Source organism: Etheostoma cragini, unplaced genomic scaffold, assembly GCF_013103735.1.
Source record: "Etheostoma cragini isolate CJK2018 unplaced genomic scaffold, CSU_Ecrag_1.0 ScbMSFa_4023, whole genome shotgun sequence".
Classification (NCBI taxonomy): domain Eukaryota; kingdom Metazoa; phylum Chordata; class Actinopteri; order Perciformes; family Percidae; genus Etheostoma; species Etheostoma cragini.
The window spans coordinates 68747-74459 of NW_023268352.1; the positions used below are offsets into that span (position 1 = coordinate 68747).

At 41.8% G+C, this 5713-nt stretch overlaps 1 protein-coding gene across 3 annotated transcripts in view; it reads left to right on the plus strand.

The window, feature by feature from the left end:
- The first annotated feature begins 2371 nt into the window (after positions 1 to 2371).
- LOC117941020 (neural cell adhesion molecule L1.1-like) overlaps positions 2372 to 5713 on the plus strand; it is a 39777-nt gene continuing 36435 nt past the window's right edge. For 2 of the 3 annotated variants that reach the window (XM_034866122.1, XM_034866124.1), the window contains exon 1: positions 2373 to 2583. The gene's annotated coding sequence lies outside the window, so the exon portion shown is untranslated. Of the gene's footprint in view, positions 2584 to 5713 lie in introns of all 3 variants that reach the window. The other variant, XM_034866123.1, reaches the window with a different exon arrangement.

Consider the following 5713-nt stretch of genomic DNA (forward strand, 5'->3'; position numbering starts at 1 on the left):
CAATACATGGCCCCGGTCCTCCTCTCCTTAATAAACAGTCGTACAGCGTACAGTCGCCCTGTCCCATGTGCAGAAAACCCCCCACAAAGAATAATGCTAGCCCCCCATGCTTCACAGTAGGGATGGTGGTCTTGGGAGGGTCCTCATCATTCTTCTTCCTCCAAACACGGTTAGTGGAATTAGGACCAGAAAGTTCTATTCTGGTCTCATCTGACCACATGACTTCCTCCCATGACTCCTCTGGATCCTCCAAATGGTCGTTGGCAGACTTAAGACGGGCCTGGACATGGTCTGGTTTAAGCAGGGGAACCTTCCGGGCCATGCATGATTTCAAACCATGACGTCTTAGTGTATTACCAACAGTAACCTTAGAAACGGTGGTCCCAGCTCTTTTCAGGTCCTGGACCAGCTCCTCCCGTGTAGTTCTGGGCTGGTTTCTCACAACTCTTAGGATCACTGAGACCCCACGAGGTGAGATCTTGCATGGAGCCCCAGTCCGAGGGAGACTGACAGTCATGTCTAGCTTCTCCCATTTTCTAATGATTGCTCCAACAGTGGACCTTTTTTCACCAAGCTGCTTGGACATGTCCCCGAAGTCCTGTCCAGCCTTGTGGAGGTTTCTAGTGTCTTCGGACAGTTCTTTGGTCTTGGCCATGTCAGTAGTTGGATTCTTACTGATTGTATTGGGTTGACAGATGTCTTTATGCAGCTTACCACCTCAAACAGGTGCATCTAATTTAGGATAATACATTTTTTATTTATTTGTTTTTTATTTAACCTTTATTTAACCAGGAAAATCCCATTGAGATTACTAATCTCTTTTTCAAGGGAGTCCTGGCCAAGACAGCGGCACAGATCACAACAATTCCATACATTACAGACAATTACATAACAATTTCATAACAATTTCATGAAACTATTTAAAACATTTACGGACCATAGATTTCATTTCCAAACCTTTGAGCAAGAGTTTAAACTGACCAATTGCAACCACTTCCTTCAATTTCCAGAACTTTTGTAAATTGTTCCATGTTGTGGGGGCAGAATAGTGAAATGCCCCTAACCCTAACCCCTACCAACTTCTGTGTGGACACTTGGTACAGACAGTAGCAGGAAGTCTTGTGAGCGTAAAGAATACAGTCTATCGGCTTTTGGTTGAATATATTCACACAGATATGAGGGGAGCAGACGCAGAATACCCTTATCGATGAACATATACCAATGATTGAGTCCACGATTCTCCAATAATGGCCAGCCCACACGTGTGTAAAGTTCACAGTGGTGTGTGCGAGGCTTACAGTTTGTAATAAACCTCAATGCGGCATGATAAACAGAGTCCAGTAGTTTCAATACTTGGGTTGGGGCATTCATATAAATGAGGTCACCATAATCCAGAATGGGTGTAAATGTTGCAGCTACAAGTTTCCTTTTTATGGAGTGGGGGGGGGGGGGACATTTTGAAGACAGACTAACAGGTCTTTGAGGGTCAGAATTCTAGCTGATAGACAGGTGTTCAAATACTTATTAACAGCTGTATCATACACATAAATAGTTATAAAATCATACGTTGTGATTTCTAGATTTTTTTTTAGATTATGTCTCTCACAGTGGACATGTCTCTCACAGTGGACATGTCTCTCACAGTGGACATGTCTCACCCAGTGGACATGTCTCTCACAGTGGACATGCACCTACGAGGACATCAGACCCTCCATGATTTCTAAGTGGGAGAACTTGCAAAATAGCAGGGTGTTAAATACTTATTTTCCTCACTGTATATAAATGTATATTTTAACTTTTTGGAAGAAGTATTTTCAGGAAGTATTTTCCGGGGTTAACACATCTTTTGTCTCATTGGGTTATTATTTAAAATTTTTGCTCTGATGCTGTTACAGAGATCCTCGTCTGCTTTATGATCACTGACAAACCCCAAATACACACACACACACACACACACACACACACACACAGCTGTAATGTTGTCATGTTGATGCTGATATCATCAGTTCTGTTATGGTTGTTATGATTGTTGATGTAAATGTGATCAATGTCTCCCCCTTTATGAGCTTTTGCAATACTGTATGTAACTATGGTCATGCTAATAAAGCTTCTTTGAATTGAATTGACATATACACAGACAGAGAGAGAGACAGAGACAGATAGAGAGAGATAGAGAGAGTGAGGGAGGGAAAGAAATGCACAGACAGTGAGACAGAGGTAAAAATAGAGGAGGAGGGGGATGTATGGAGGTAAAGTAGCAGGGAGGGGCAGGAATTACCAAGGGAATACAGAGAGAGAGATAGAGAGAGAGAGAGAGAGAGTGATGTCATCTGAGTAAAGCAGCCAATGAGAGAGCAGAATGGAGGAGGGGAGGCGGGGCTGAGGAGGGTGTGTTTTATGAAGCACTGCAGCATCATCAGAGCAGAACATACTGAAGAAAAGACCCAGAGGACGGGAGACGAGAGACAGACACAGGAAGACAAAATACAGATGCAGAAGACAATAGAGACAGAGAGAAACGCAGAGACAAAACGATAATCCAGAAGAAACAAGACAGAGACAGAGACAGAGACACCTGCAGAGGTAAGACGACAACAATAGCTTCCACTATGCTGAGGCTGTGTGTGTGCGTGTGTGTGTGTGTTTGTGTGTGTGTGTGTGTGTGTGTGTGTGTGGGTGTGTGTGCGTGTGTATGTCTGTGTGTGTGTGTGTGTGTGTGTGTGTCTGTGTGTGTGTGTGTGTGTGTGTCTGTCTGTGTGTGTGTGTGTGCGTGTGTGTGTGTTATATAGATATTAATGTTGAATGACAGCAGCACTATGAACATTATGGAGGTAAATTATTCAGAGCTGCTTCCTGTCGCCGTGGTTTCACTTTGATTTGATTCAGGAGTTATCTCAGGAGCTACCGCCTTTAAACAGAGAGAAGAAGGGGGGGGGGGGGCGAGGGAGAGGGAGGGAGGGAGGTGGAGAGAGAGAGTAAAATGGAAAAAGCAAAAGCTATTTAAGGTTTAAGTGACGTCGTCTTATTTCTCTGAATGTTATTATAATATAACACATGATACAATATAATATAAAAATATAAGGAGAAGATGAAGATCTTCATGAGGAGCTGTTGTTGTTGTTGTTGTTGTTGTTGTTGTTGCATTATGAAGAGATAGATTATTATCATCATATCCCTCCCTCTCCCTCTGTCTCTCTTTCTCCTCCCTCTCTTTCTCTTTCTACTCTCTCTCTCTCCTCTCTCCTCTCTCTCGTCCCTGCTGTGTCCGTCAGCTTTCTGTTTATTTCTCTGGATTCTTCTCCTCACTCGTAGCAACGTCAACATCTCTGCTTCCTCTCTGCCCCTTTGCTTTCTGGGGATTTGTCATGGAAACACAACCTGAGGGAAGGACATTTTCTAACCTCTTACCCCTTGCTCCTAACCCTAACAATAACCATTAACCCCTATCCCATATCAACTAACCCTATCCTATATCAACTAACCCTATCCTATACCCACTAACCCAATCTCATATCAACTAACCCTATCCTATATCAACTAACCCTATCCTATACCCACTAACCCAATATCATATCAACTAACCCTATCCTATATCAACTAACCCTATCCTATACCCACTAACCCAATCTCATATCCACTAACCCTATCCTATATCCACTAACCCTATCCTATACCCACTAACCCAATCTCATATCCACTAACCCTATCCTATATCAACTAACCCTATCCTATACCCACTAACCCAATCTCATATCCACTAACCCTATCCTATACCCACTAACCCAATCTCATATCAACTAACCCTATCCTATATCAACTAATCCTATCCTATATCAACTAACCCTATCTTATACCCACTAACCCAATCTCATATCCACTAACCCTATCCTATATCAACTAACCCTATCCTATACCCACTAACCCATATCCACTAACCCTATCCTATATCCACTAACCCTATCCTATACCCACTAACCCTATCCTATATCCACTAACCCTATCCTATATCCACTAACCCTATCCTATACCCACTAACCCATATCCACTAACCCTATCCCATATCCACTAACCCTATCCCATATCCACTAACCCTATCCTATACCCACTAAACCATATCCACTAACCCTATCCTATACCCACTATCCCATATCCACTAACCCTAACCCATATCCACTAACCCTATCCTATACCCACTAACCCATATCCACTAACCCTATCCTATATCCACTAACCCTATCCTACATCCACTAACCCATATCCACTAACCCTATCCTACATCCACTAACCCATATCCACTAACCCTATCCCCTATATAGTTTTGGCCAAACTCTCTGATGTTTGAAAGTCCTGTTGACTGGAACCATGTGCTGGATGTATCTCTTTTATTCTTTAAAGATAGCCAGACATAGAGACAGACAGACAGGCAGACAGGCAGACAGACAGACAGATAATTTCAGGAATTCATGGTCATTAAACCTCATTCATATGAAATTATCTAATTCTTTTCTGTAAAAAGAAATCAGACATTATGAATTATTGTGATTAAAAGGAAGGTATGGTGAATCAAATGCAACGAGCGATATATGGAAATAACCAGATCAGTTTTGGGCAACTTGGTTGAAAGGATCCAACGTATGAGATATAGAGAGGTGGTAATGGGTTAAATATGACAACAGTTTGGGAGGGTTTACTGTGCGCTGTCCCAGTAGTGTCTAGTAGTACTAATAACACTATCCCAGTGGTGTCTAGTAGTACTAATAACACTATCCCAGTGGTGTCTAGTAGTACTAATAACACTGTCCCAGTAGTGTCTAGTAGTACTAATAACACTATCCCAGTGGTGTCTAGTAGTACTAATAACACTGTCCCAGTAGTGTCTAGTAGTACTAATAACACTATCCCAGTGGTGTCTAGTAGTACTAATAACACTGTCCCAGTAGTGTCTAGTAGTAGTAATAACACTATCCCAGTGGTGTCTAGTAGTAGTAATAACACTGTCCCAGTAGTGTCTAGTAGTACTAATAACACTGTCCCAGTAGTGTCTAGTAGTAGTAATAACACTATCCCAGTGGTGTCTAGTATTACTAATAACACTGTCCAGTGGTGTCTAGTAGTACTAATAACACTGTCCCAGTAGTGTCTAGTAGTACTAATAACACTGTCCCAGTAGTGTCTAGTAGTACTAATAACACTATCCCAGTGGTGTCTAGTAGTACTAATAACACTGTCCCAGTAGTGTCTAGTAGTACTAATAACACTATCCCAGTGGTGTCTAGTAGTACTAATAACACTGTCCCAGTAGTGTCTAGTAGTACTAATAAAACTGTCCTAGTAGTGTCTAGTAGTACTAATAACACTGTCCCAGTAGTGTCTAGTAGTAGTAATAACACTGTCCTAGTAGTGTCTAGTAGTACTAATAACACTGTCCCAGTAGTGTCTAGTAGTACTAATAAAACTGTCCTAGTAGTGTCTAGTAGTACTAATAACACTGTCCCAGTAGTGTCTAGTAGTAGTAATAACCCTGTCCCAGTAGTGTCTAGTAGTACTAATAACACTGTCCCAGTAGTGTCTAGTAGTACTAATAACACTGTCCCAGTAGTTTCTAGTAGTACTAATAACACTGTCCCAGTAGTTGTAGTAGTACTAATAACACTGTCCCAGTAGTGTCTAGTAGTACTAATAACACTGTCCCAGTAGTGTCTAGTAGTACTAA